The sequence below is a fragment of the Moschus berezovskii genome, chromosome 7 (genome assembly GCF_049115385.1).
Source record: "Moschus berezovskii isolate FMDL1 chromosome 7, NW_MosBer_1.0, whole genome shotgun sequence".
NCBI lineage: Eukaryota > Metazoa > Chordata > Mammalia > Artiodactyla > Moschidae > Moschus > Moschus berezovskii.
Window position 1 is genome coordinate 28,470,951 of NC_142466.1, and position 13,968 is coordinate 28,484,918.

The following is a 13,968-nucleotide window of genomic DNA, read 5'->3' on the forward strand; positions in this document are numbered from 1 at the left end:
AGATAATTTTCTAATGATATTGTCTTGCTCGCTATTTTTTTCACTTAGTAAGAATGCACGTATAAAGAGAAACTTCAGAAGAAACTCTTATCAGGGAAATTATGTGTTAAGTGCCTTCTCCTGGCATTGTTTCTGAGTGTTTTTTATGTAGTTCTCTGATTTGTTTCAATAGATTATTCCAAGGTTGAATTCAATAGATTATTCCAATTTGAATTACAGGCATACCTTGTTTCACTGCACTTCATTTAATTGTGCTTCACAGATCTTGTGTTTTTTACAGACTGGAGATTTTTGGCAACCCTGCAGCAAGCAAATCTACACTATTTTTCCAACAGCACGTATTCCTTTCATGTCTGTGTGTCATATTTTGATAATTCTCATGATATTTCAAACTTTTGGGTTATTATTATATTTGTTATGATGATCTGTGATCAGTGATCTCTGATATTACTATTGTCATTGTTTGAGGCCACCACAAACTGTAACAACATAAAGATGGCAGACTTAACAGATAAATATGTGTATCCTCTGACCTGCCCTTCTCTGTCTCTCTCCCTCTCCTCAGGCCTTCCTATTCACTGAGATAAGACAAATTAAAACTAGGCCAATTAATCACCTTACAATAGCCTCTGAGCATTCAAGTGGAAGGAAGATTTGCAGTTCTCTCACTTTAAATCAAAGCCAGAAATGATTAAGCTTAGAGAGGAAGGTATGTTGAAAGCCTGGATAGGTCAAAAGTTAGGCCTTCCGCACCGAAAGAAAATGAAATCGTTCAGTCATGTCCTACTCTTGGCAACCCTATGGACTGCAGCCTGCCAGGCTCCTCTGTCCACGGGATTCTCCAGGCAAGAATACTGGAAGGGGTAGCCATTCCCTTCTCCAGGGGATCTTCCCAACCCAGGGATCAAACCTGGGTCTCCCACATTGCAGGCAGATTCTTTACCATCTGAGCCACCAGGGAAGCCTTGTGCACCAAACAGTTAATTTTTTAATGAAAAGGGAAAGTTCTCGAAGGAAACTAAAATAGCTACTCCACTGAACACACGAGTGATAACAAAGTAAAAGAGGCTCGTTGCTGATATGGAGAAAGTTTCAGTGGCCTGAATGTAAATCAAACCAGCTATAGCATTCCCTTAAGACGCCTAACCCAAAGAAAGCCCTAACTCTCTGCAATTCTGTGAAGGCTAAGAGAGGTGAGGGAAAAAGCTTGAAGGTAGCAGAAGTTGGTTCATGAGGTTTATGTCTCCATAACGTAAAAGTGCAAGGTGAAGCATCAAGTACTGACGTGGGAGCTACATCAAGATATCCAGAGATCTGGCTAAGATAATTAACAAAGGTGACTCTATTAAACATAGATTTTCATTTATACATAAAAACTTGTATTAGAAGAAGATACCATCTTGGACTTTCACAGCTAGAGAGGAGAAATCAAAATTCAAAGCCTGGGGTTAATGAAGCAATGACTTTTAAGTTGAGGCCAGTGCTCATCTACCATTTCAGAAATCTTAGGACCCTTAAAAATCATGCTACATCTACTCTGTGTCAGCTCTATAAATGAAACAACAGACTCTGTATGACAGTCCATCTGTCTACACATGGTTTACTAAATATTTTAAGCCTGTTACTGAGACCTACTGCTCAGGGGGAAAAAAAAAATTCTTTTCAAAATATGACTGCTCACTGACAATGCACCTGGTCACCTAAGAGCTCTGATAGAGATATACAATGAGATTAAGATTGTTTTCATGCCTGCTAACACACATTTATTCTGCAGCTCATGCATCAAGGAGTAATTTTGACTTTCAAGTCTTATTATTTAACAAATACATTTCATAAGGCAACAGCTACCACAGATAGTCATTCTTCTGGGCAAAGTCAACTGAAAATCTTCTGGAAAGGATTCAGTATTCTAGATGCCATTAAGAACATCCATGGTTTATGAGAAGAGGGCAAAATATCAACATTACCATGAGTTTGGAAGAAACTGATTTCAATCCTCATAGATGAATTTGAGGGACGCAAGACTTCAGTGGAGGAAATAACTGCAAATGTGGTGGAAAGAGCAAGAGAATTAGAAGTGCAGCCTGAAGATGTAACTGAATTGCTGCAATCTCATGATGAAACTTTAATAAATGAGGAGTCACTTCTTATGGGTGAGCAAAGAAACAGTTTCTTGAAATGGAATCTACTCCTAATGAAGATGCTGTGAAGACTGTTGAAATGACAACAAAGAATTTAGAGTATTACACAACCTTAGTTGATAAAGCAGCATCAGGATTTGAGAGGATTGACTCCAATTTTGAAAAAAATTCTACAGTGGGTAAAGTGTTATCAAACTGCATTGCATCTACAGAAAGATCTTCCATGAAAGGAAGAGTTAATGAATGCAGCAAACTTCATTTTATCTTATTTTAAGGAATCGACACACTCTCACCAGTCTTCAGAAACCACCACCCTGATTAGTCAGAAGCCATCAACATAGAGCTAAGGCCTTCCATGAGCAAAAAAGATTATGACTTGTTGAAGAATCAGACAATGTTTAGCATTTTTTAATAATAAAATATTTTTAGTTAAGGTATGCGCTTTGTTTTTTTTTAAGACATAATGCAATTTAGCACTTAATAGACTAACTTAACAGTATGGGGCTTCCCTGGTGGCTCAGATGGTAAAGAACCTGCCTCTAATGCAGAAGACCCGGGTTCAATCCTTAAGGTCAGGGAAAATCCCCTGGAGAAGGGAATGGCTGCTCACTCCAGTGTTCTTGCCTGGATAATTTCAGGGACAGAGGAGTCTAGCAGGCTATAGTACGTTCCGTTCCGTCGCTCAGTCAAGTCCAACTCTATGCGACCCCATGGACTGTAGCCTACCAGGCTTCTCCGTCCATGGGATTCTCCAGGCAAGAATACTGGAGTGGGTTACCGTTTCCTTCTCCAGGGGATCTTCCCGACCCAGGGATCGAACCCGGGTCTCCTGCATTGGAGGCAGACGCTTTAACCTCTGAGCCACCAGGGAACAGGGGGCAGCAAAGGTCAGACACAACTAAGCAAGTAACACTTTCACTTCACTTTCAGACTAAGTATAATTTCCCAGGTGGCACAATATTAGAGAATCCTCCTGCCAATGCAGAAGATGCAGGAGACAAGGGTTCAATCCCTGGGTCAGGGAAGATCCCTGGGGATAGGAAATGGCAGCCCACTCCAATATTCTTACTTGGAAAATTCTGTGGACAGAGAAGCCTGATGGATTAGAGTCTATGGGGTCGCAAAGAGTCGGACACAACTGATAGACTGAGCATGCATGCACTCACAGACTATAGTATAACTTTTATATCCATTAGGAAACAAAAAAATTTGTGCAAATGCTTTATTGTGATATTTATTTTATTGCCGTGGTCTGGAACTGAACTGACATCTCCAAAATATTCCTGTGCATTCATATCTTGGGAACTAGTCCTTATATATAAACAATCAAAAAAAAGTTAAGCCTAAATTTCTAAAAATAAACAAAAAGCATTATCAATGTAAAGAATTATAAAAAATATCTTCAGAATGATCAAGCAAATTTAAAGTTGGAAGAGGTGGTTTCAATGTATTTTATCAACTTTTTTGCTGGAAACATTTCAGAATTATTTGCTATAACTTTTACTATTTTTTTCTGAAAAATAAACTTTCCATGCTAAAATTGTGACATAAAATTTCATTTCTACATTTGTCAGTATAAATTAGATTGCATTTAAAATTTGCACTCCTCTCTGAGCTCCAGACCCATCTTTCTAATACTGGACACCTCCACTCTGGATACATCACCATGTCTCAAGTTAAAGCTCTCTGAACGCAAACTTGTGATCTTTACCTCAAACTGCATCCTCCTCCAGTGTTCCTTATTTTGATGACCATGATCACCAACTTCTTGAGCTGTACAAATCTCCATAATATCTTCCACTCTCTTATCTGCTACCTCAAATTTATTGCTAAACTCTGTTGAAGTTAATCCTTAAATATTAAATACATCTTACAGCATTCTATTTCTTTCCATATTGGGTATAAACACTTCAGTTCAAGCTACCGTAATCTATCCGCTGAACTGCCAGCCCACAGGTATCCACTCTTGCTTCTTTTCCAAACCATTCTCCAATGTGCATCTAAAGTAATTTTTTTCTTCTTTTATTTAACTGAAAATCTGATCACATCACTTCTCAGCTTAAACACATCAATGGCTTCTCCTTTTCTTAATATAAAGAAAAAAATTCTTAACATGACCTATACTACGCTTACAAGATTTTGCTGTACTTAATTTTCCAACCACAGTTAGCCATACTCTTCTCCTCCATCCCTATGCTTAACTACTGTTATTGTTCAGTTGCTAAATCGTGTCCTTCTATGCGACCTCAAAGACTACAGCACACAGTCCTTCACAATCTCCCAGAGTTTGCTCAAATTTATGTCTATTGAGTTAATGATGCTATGCTTATGTGCTTAACCATAATTCATTCAGTATGTCCATACTTACCCCCACCTCAGAGCTTGCCACATGCAGTTCTTTCTGCCTGGAATGTTCCTCCTTGCAACTACTGCCCCCATTCCTTTGATTAATTAATACCAACATTATCTTACAGATCTCAACCCAAATATCCCTTAATTTTCTTGACCACCAGACCAGATCATTTCCCTCATTATGCATTCAGATAGCATCCAGGACTTTTACATAATGATAGTTACCAAGTTTTGTAGTTAATACTCTGATTTGCTCATCACTTATACCTAGCCCATAGTATCTGATATTTAGTAGGGACTCAATATAAAATTTCCTAATAGATAAGTATTTTACAGATAGCTAATACTTCAAGATTTCACTTTGGTGTTGTCACTAAAAATATGGATGGGTTAAATGTGAAATAAGAATATATTTTAGGGGACTTCCCCAGCAGTCCAATGGTTAAGACTCCATGCTCCCAATGCATGGACCATGGGTTTGATCCCTTGTCAGGGACCTAAGATCCCACATGCCACAAGGCACAAACAAACAAACAAAATATATATATACACATATATTTGTAAGAAGATGTGAACATGTTGGTATTATTTATATCACACACATGACATATTGTAAATATATGAGAGGATGGTTTTGTGAGAGGCAAGAAATTTAAAATTCACAGAAAAGAGAATTAATCTGGATACAAAGCTGTAGGAAGAAACTATAGTCAAATGAAGATTATAAGAAATTATAGTCAGATTATTGAATTAAGTGACAAGAAAATCATTGATTACTTTCACAAATGGTTACCTAGATTCTGAATGAAAGCCAGATTGCAGAAGATTGAGGAGTGAATTGAAATAACCTTCCTCTTCCAAAGAGCTTACATTCTGAATAAGTAGCTTCTCAACAATGTAAAGGGTAATGATTTGATTGTGTCTGTGCTAGATCTACAAGAGCAACATTTTCTTGCTCTTGTAGATGAGAAAAAGATCCACTTTTCATTTCACAATAACTCATAAAGATGGAGGCTTGTATCAGATTAATAAAATCTTCAAGCCAATTAATTCTGCTGAGACATGTGTATATGTGCTTGTATATACACTTGCATTTTTTAAACAAATAAGCTTTGTAATTTTTTTAAGTTTTAAAAAATCACTACATTTTAAGTTTCAAAAAATCACTATAAAGTATTATGCCTTTATATACAAAGAGTCCTTTATATATACACCTGTCAAATATATAGAAAGAAAAAATATACTGTATCAGAAATGTATAATTATCCCTAATGAAAATTAGTATTACATATAGCTCAGAAATAATACATTTCTGAGAAAAAAGTTAAATATGTAATTTATATTAAATAACAATATTCAAGAGAAAATGAAGATAAAGTAAAATTCTCAGTTCATTGACTTTTTTTTTTAGCATATTTCAAGAAATTTAGCAACTATCTCTACTTTGAGAAAATGCTTTTCAGGTAACTCCTGATATTCCATCTACAATAGTAAGAGCTGTGAAATTCACTACATACTAGATACATAGTTGCAAGGAGGAACATTCCAGGCAGAAAGAACTACATGTGGCAATCTCTGAGGTGGGGGTAAGTATGGACATACTGAATGAATTATGGTTAAGCACATAAGCATAGCATCATTAACTCAATAGACATTAAAACTAGATAGTCAATATAAAAGAAAGAGAACTTCGTGTCACAAATCATTACTGACTCCTATACTGCTGTATTATTCATCATGTCTAACTTGAGCAGCAAGTCCTCTGTAAATTCATGTTGGTGAAAATGTATGTAAATATTCTGATCTAAGAAACTATGTTTAATGTATAAACACAAAGGCCTAAAAATATAATCACTGGTTGGGAGCAATAAAATCCCCAGCACTTAGACTGTGTTTTTAAAATTCCATTTCCCATTAAAAAATAATCAGTGCTCCTTTGAGAAATGGTTGATACCAAGTATAGTGAGGGAACTATACAAGATAAAAGTGGAATATATTATCATGCCAGAAATAAAGGATTCTGTCAAAGACTACTGAAGTCATGTTAAAAAGACTCAGGAGCCAACTTTCAGGAGCTCCCATTGGTCAAAGATAGAGTTTGAGCATCAGTAGGAATGATAATTATAATAAACTGAAACATACCAATTATGTTTAAATGCCTACATCTACAATAATTTAAAAATCAGTAATCACCTTTGGAAGAGGTTAGGGACTCAACTCATCATTTTGAAAACTTGAAAATAAAGTATTCATTCTGTCTCTTATATGTACCTCAGGGCAACCAAGTAGATAATAAAGAAAAGTGTCTCTTTATAGAAGTAGCCCAGCTAGTAGGTGAAGAAGTATTGAAAGGATTAAAATATCACCATTTTGCAACCCCTAAGGAAATTATAGATCTAAGAAATAATGACTGTCAAAGTTGTAGAAAAAGAGACAATCAGACTATTTGCCTCTTGGTGGAAGTTTATAATTCTTCTTATGAAGTATTTTTGCCAAAATATCAAGCCTGAATGACACCCCAAACTCTGGATCTAATAACAAATGATAAGAAATACAAGTAACAGAAAAAAATGTTAAATGTCATCATGAAGAAGCATTCTGAAAAGTCCAGACTTCAGAAAACTACAAAATTAACAACCCAATTCTCTCAATAAATAAATTGAAAGAGGAAAAAAAGAAGAAAGAAAGAGGGGTGCTGATAAATTAGAAGAGACAAGAGACTAGTTAAAAACTTCAACCAGTTTCAATGTGGTGTCTTTATTTTCATCCTTATACAAATAAATAAATTACTGACAACAGTTTTTTACAAAGCAATGAAAAGTGATATGTGTAAAACTTGGAAGAGACTCCATATGAAGTGAATCATTCAAATGTTAAATCTCTAACCCCTAGTATCTCAGAATGACCGTATTTGAAGATAGCACATTAAGGTGATTAAGTTAAAACAAGGCTCCTGGGGTGGGCTATCTTTATAAGGAGAGGATTTTTGGACACACAAAAGAGATACCAGGAACTTGCATGCACACAGGGTGACTATGTAAAGCAGCAGTAGGAAAGAGACCGTCTGCAAGGCAAGAAGAGTGAACCAAAACTAAAAAAATAAAACCCTGTTGTTAAAGCCACCTTGTCTGTGGTGGTGCTAGCAGTGAAGAACTTGCCTGCCAATGCAGGAGATATAAGAGATGCAGGTTTGATCCCTGGGTCAGGAATATTCCCTGGAGGAGGGCATGGCAGCCCATTTCAGTATTCTTGCCTGGAGAATCCCATGGACAGAGGAGCCTGGTGGGCTACAAGTCCATAGGGTCCCAAAGAGTCAGACATGACTGAAGCAACTTAGAATGCACACACAGCCCCAGAAAACTAATACTGATGCTAAAATGATATATATGCCCATCATTCAATTAAACTTATAACCATATATTGGGGTATGGAAGGAGCTGTACTGTGGGTCCTGGGGCAATAAATCTCAACTGGTGAAATGAAGAGAATTAAGTCTCCTGGTGAGATGCGGGTCATTATACAGTAGCTTGAAAAAGCCATGAATATGATTCTGAATTTCTTTCTCTCCCAACTTAGAACCACTGTCTTAGATTAAAAAGGAAAGAGACAGTTATGAGGGCATAATTATGTTACTACTTCTCTTGGTCACTCAACTGATTTTATTCATACTTCTAAAGTGAGTTCATATATATAGTGTTGCTTCAATCGTGTCCAACTCTCTGGGACCCTGTGGACTGAAGCCTGCCTGGATCCTCTGTCCGGGGGGATTCTCCAGGCAAGAATACAGGAGTGGGCTGCCATGCCCTCCTCCAGAGGACCTTACGACCCAGGAATCGAACCTGCATCTCTTATGTCTAACTTGCACTTCAGGCGGGTAGTCTACCAGTAGCTCCACCTGGGAAGCCCTGTAGTTTCACGAACTAGAATACAAACATCTTCACTAGGGATCTGAATTATTTATAATATTGGAACTGATTCTACTCCTTCCCTTCTATTAACTTCCAAAATGCTATGCCAATTTACTGTTTACTTTCTCTCTCTTCTTATTCTACTTGTTCCATTCTATTTACCTCCAAAATTCTATGCAATTTACTTTCTCTCCCTTCTCACCTGCAAATAATCCACTCTACTAAAAGGCAGAGCTATTTCAATTCCAATTTCAGTTGCCCACTCTGTTCCCATCCATTTCATCTCTTAAATGCATTCAAAGCATTAACAACAGGTTATATTTCATCCTAGAGACAGCTGGGTTTTAGGAAGAGGTAAAATGTTTCATTATCTCCCTCTATTGCCCAAGACAAATGTGCTACTGTATTATGTGTGAAATATCATCTTTGAAGTCTATTAAGGATGTGTTATGAGGTGAGCCATCTGGAAAACACAGTGTAGACTGAAAACTAATTATAAACCAGTTTGTTGTGCTTTCTTTCCAGTTAAGCCTATCATGACAGCTGCAAAAACCCCTATGTAGTGTAAATGGTAGAGGCTCTGAGGCCACACAGGTTAGACCATACCTCCAATGATTAGTTAGTATGCAAGTGACTTAACTTCTTTCCTGTAAAAGTGAGATACAAGTACATGTTGCATAGGGATTTTATGAGGATTGAATAAAATAATACTCATAAATCATTTGCAACACAGTACACAATAAGTGTAATTTCTCCTCTCATCTTTCAAGTATAGAGGATATTTAATATTGTCTACATAGAATTCTCTGTGTAGATTATCCAATAATACTTGGAAACCAGGCTGAGCAGGTTGGTTTTGTAAAAGACATCCATTGAGCTTCCATTGGTTTCCTTTAAATTTCAGGGGAGCAAGGGGCTTTGGAAAACCAAGTTTGCAGCTTCCTCAGGAATTCTCAGTCTGGAGTGGGTTAGGACCACCCAGATTTTGCTTAATAGAGAAGTGCTGTCCATGGTGCTAGTAACCATGCATACCCCTGGCAATATTTTCCCTGTCCAAAGTTCTTTTCTAGTCAATTTGTTTAGTGCACATATCTGCTTATCAGAAGCTTATCAGGCATTTTGCTCTTTGGACTTTTCCTGTCTTAACATTCTCTATCTACATCTCCTTCAACAACAACAACAATTCTCCTCCATCTTATCAACTTCAAATAGTTTTTATTTTTCAGACACTTTGTGCCTTACCATTTAAGAAGATGGCTCAAAAATTGGCTCAGGCTATATTTTACTAAGCTTTTGTTAAATTTTAGAGAAATCCAAGGCTTGAAGCAAGAATGCAGGAAACAATCAACTTCCAATCCTTTTTTAAAGACTCTCTTCAGCTGCAACATTTCTAAGAAAATTCCCTGTACTTCTTAAGTTCTCCTATTCCTAACTCCCAGGGAGCCTTATAGATGCATCTCTCTAAAGTTATCACATTAAATGGAAACTCTGCTAGTTTTGAGTGTCACTAGAAAGAGTTTCTTAAAATCTAGGAACCTTTTATTTTTTTTTAAGCTCTGGCCATCTTGTACCCACTTCATGCTTCCTCTCTTCTTCACATGTCATATCTACCTGTGCTGATGAAACATGCAATTTCAGAAGGCAAGACTAAGAAAGTTTGCCTGGTTTAAGGAAAATTTATGAGCTGAGCTATCATGGTCAACTGGGTTTGTAATTTTGCGCCATATTTTTATGCAATCATACTAGCATTCATGTTAGAATAGAGTTAAAATTGTATACTTATATAATAGTAGTGATAGTCGTAGTATATTCAAGCACTATTTTCATCCATCCCTACATCTACCTTTTCAAAAAGTAAATCTGCAAGTAATCTGTCATTCTACATCTGAGTTCTTGAGTACCTGAATAATCATATCCATCACTAGCAGCATTTCCTTCAATTCCTCAATCCCAATGCTTCTTGCCCAGTTCCATGTCATAAGACAAGCTCTCATAAGAATAAATTCTATCCTGAACTCACTTTCATTGGGAACCCTAAAACTTTGCATTGGTTTCCTGCAAACCAATTCTATTTCATCCTGGATGGCCCCCCTCTGAAACCTAGACATTGCTACCTCTCAGACCATTGCCAGGAGTGGCTTATCACATTTTGTAACCCACATGAGAAATTTATATTTTCCACCCTTACAGTTCTAATACCTATGGCCTGGAAATCTAGGTTCATAGAGAGAGAACAATTTAAGAAGAGTTCCATTTAAGCTCTAGATGCTGCCCAATCATTTCAGACCCTTCATGCCAAGAGACCAGTTAGGATGTAAAGGAGTCATCTTTTCTATGGGGGATAATTAACCATGTTTATCAGGAGAAGATGGGACTTCTGAATCTAAGAAAAGGAAAAAAGCATTTGATATTCAGATAATCCATTGGAATATCTCTTGATATTTATCTGCCCAACTGTGACAGTAAATATACAAATATACCAACCATGATCTGAAAAGAGCATGAGGACTAGTCGCAGCTCTCAGGAATGGGGGGTCTACTTGACTTGCTAAGTTAGACACCTAGACCACCAGATGCACTAAGAGGGAGGGGGTCTAGAATGGGTACTTGAAGAGGGAGACAAGGATTATTGGTAGTGGCTGGGCAAACAGCTACAGCAAGAAGGGCTGGGTTTTGTCCCCCTAAATTCACAAGTATTCTAACTGGCTGTAGGGGTGAACAGGACTTCAAACAAGAGACTACACCAAAGGAGAAATTGTAGAGCTGACAATGATGAGACAGATGTTACAATAAAAGTGGGAATACATTTTTTACATTTATTTAAACAACTTATTCAAGCTAAAAAAAAAGTTCTCCCATTTTTCACACAGCCCCCACTCCCTGTCTCTTGCAACCAACGATCTGTTTTCTGTATTAATGAGTTTGATTATTTTTTGTTTTTTGAGGGAGGGATTTTGTTTCATTTTAGACTCTACACATAAAAGAGATCATATGGTATTTGTCTGACTTCTTTCACTTACCATAATGCCCTCAAGTTCCATTTATATTATCACAAATGACAAGATTTAAATCTCCCTGTAGCTAAAATATATATTTGACAAGTTGCTTCTCCATGTATCCATTAGTGGACACACAGGTTGTTTCCATATGTTGGCTGTTATAAATAATTCTGCAGTGAACATGGGGATTTGTGTATCTTTTTGAGTTAGTATTTTCATTTTCTTCAGATAAATAAACAGAAGTAGAATTTCTGGGTCATATGGTAGTTCTATTTTTAGTTTTTTGAGGAAGCTCCATACTTTTTTCCACAGTGGTTGCATCAATTTATATCCCATGAACTGTGTACTGGGGTTGCCTTTTCGCCACATCCTCACCAACACTTGTTATTTCTTGTCTTTCTAATAATAGTGATTTTAACAAGTTTGAGATGATATCTCACTGTGGTTTTGATTTGCATTTTCCTGATGATTAGTGATGTTATACATCATTTCATGTTCCTGTTGGCCATCTGTATGTCTTCTTTGGGAAAACGTCTATTCAGACTTTTTGCCCATTTTCTAATTGGATTGCTTGGGGTTTTGCTATTGAGTTGTATAAGATCTCTATATATTTTGGATGTTAGTCCCTTATCAGATATATGGTTTGGAAATATTGTCTCCCAATCACAGGGTGCCTTTCATTTTGTTGATGATTTCCTTTTCTGTAAAGAGGCTTTTTAGCATGATGTAGTCCCACTTCGTTATCTTTGCTTTCGGTCAGTCAGAAAATCATTGCCAAGTCCTATGTCGAGGAGCTTACCACCTATGAGCTTTACCACTCCTTACCATTCCTTACCACTTCTAGGAGTTTTATGGTTTAAGGTCTTACATTCAAGTCTTTAATTATCTTGAGTCTATTTTGGGGTATGGTGTAAGATAGCTGTCAAGGTTTGTTATTATGCATGTGGCTTCCCAGTTTTCCCAACAGCATTTTTTTAAGAAACTTTCCTTTCCACATTGTATATTCTTGGCTCCCTTGTCATAAATTAATTGACCAGATAACTATGGATTTATTTCTGGGCTTCCAATTCGATCCCATTGATCTTAATTTCCTTATTTATGCCAATGCCATTCTGTTTTAATAACTGTAACTTTGTAATGTAGTTTGAAATCAGGAAAGTGTGATGCCTCTTGCTTTGCTGTTCTTTCTCAAGATGGCTTTGGCTATTTGGACTTTTTGTGGTTCCACATAAATTTTAGTATTATTTGTTCTGTTTCTTTGAAAAATGCCACTGGGATTTTGATAGGGATTGCATTGATTCTCAAACTCTCTATTTGTTGGCTTAAAATCTAGGACCAATATCTTGTTCAACTGTGAAATGCAGTATAGCATATGTTGAACTAAGTATTCTTGAACTAAATTTAATTGCTGAATTCATTAGAGGGAGGATTCAACAACCTTCCCTCTAATGCCTTGTTGCATCTGGCTGTGCACTAAATTTCCGAGTAATCAGGCTGTTCTGATGAAGATATTTTTGTCTGAGCCCATTTGCCACCATATCTGCCAATATCAGTCTAGTGATTCAGCTCCTCAAGGTAACTTGCAGAGACCCAATGCCATTCATTTCAAAGTCTCTGGCTTCCTACTGTCCATCTTTTCTCTTCCTTCTCCCATTCAGCCTGCACACCTGTAATCTCAAATACACTGTGCATGGGAACTGGCCTCTAAGACAAAAACAGTTGTTCATGTTTTTCATCCCGCAGCAGACTTCTGTTCTTCTGGCCAGACTAGGAATAGAATCATCACCAACAAATAAAAGGACAAGGTTTTGGTTTTTTTTTTCCGAGATAAGAGTAGAGGTACAAATAAGAGCAAAAGAGGAATTAAAGCCATGAACACTAAGAAATGAGGGTGTGGTGAGAGAGAAAAAAAAAATGTTATTAATGTTGCCCCCTCTCTTCCCCATCCAGGTGAATTTCAACCCTGTTGAGACTCAGTCAGCAAATCTACAGCCCTAACCACCACACTTCCATGCCACCTCCACCCCGTCCATAAAGAGCTCTTTTTCATTCTACAGTGGATTAGAACCAAGAGCGTCCAAAATAAGATACACTGTAGAGGAAACATGTGAAGTCTCTTACTTCAGTTGTCCTCCCTTTGTGTTTCTCAGCACTCTAAACCAAAAAGGATGTTCAAGATAAGAGCTGTTAAATGTCAGGGGCATTATAAAGTGCTCCTCACCAAAGTTTTCTGTGAGGAAATACAAATACTTAACTTGTGATTCTCTTATTTCAATAGTGCATCAGCTGTAATTTTTTTTAACCTTTAAAGCAATGCATCTGTTAATACAAACTCACGAAGATTAGGAAGAAAAGCAAAGCACTTGGCCTTTAAATCTTCAGAAGCAGGTTTAATGACAGGTTCAGCCTGTTTAATGACAGGCCCAGCACCACACCCCTGTTTTATTATGTTTCATTATTACTGCATAATTTCCTTTATTACCCATGATAAATGGAAATCAAATACTTGCTGAGGTGGGTTTAAATAGGTAAGAGTGCAAACAAAAATAGTTCAAATATCATGAAACT

General features: G+C 37.0%; 1 protein-coding gene across 2 annotated transcripts in view; it reads right to left on the reverse strand.

Annotated features, from left to right (window-relative positions):
* The window catches only part of LOC129557100 (uncharacterized), an 86,305-nt gene that overhangs the window by 56,501 nt on the left and 15,836 nt on the right, over positions 1-13,968 (reverse strand). The gene's annotated exons all lie outside the window — the stretch shown is intronic.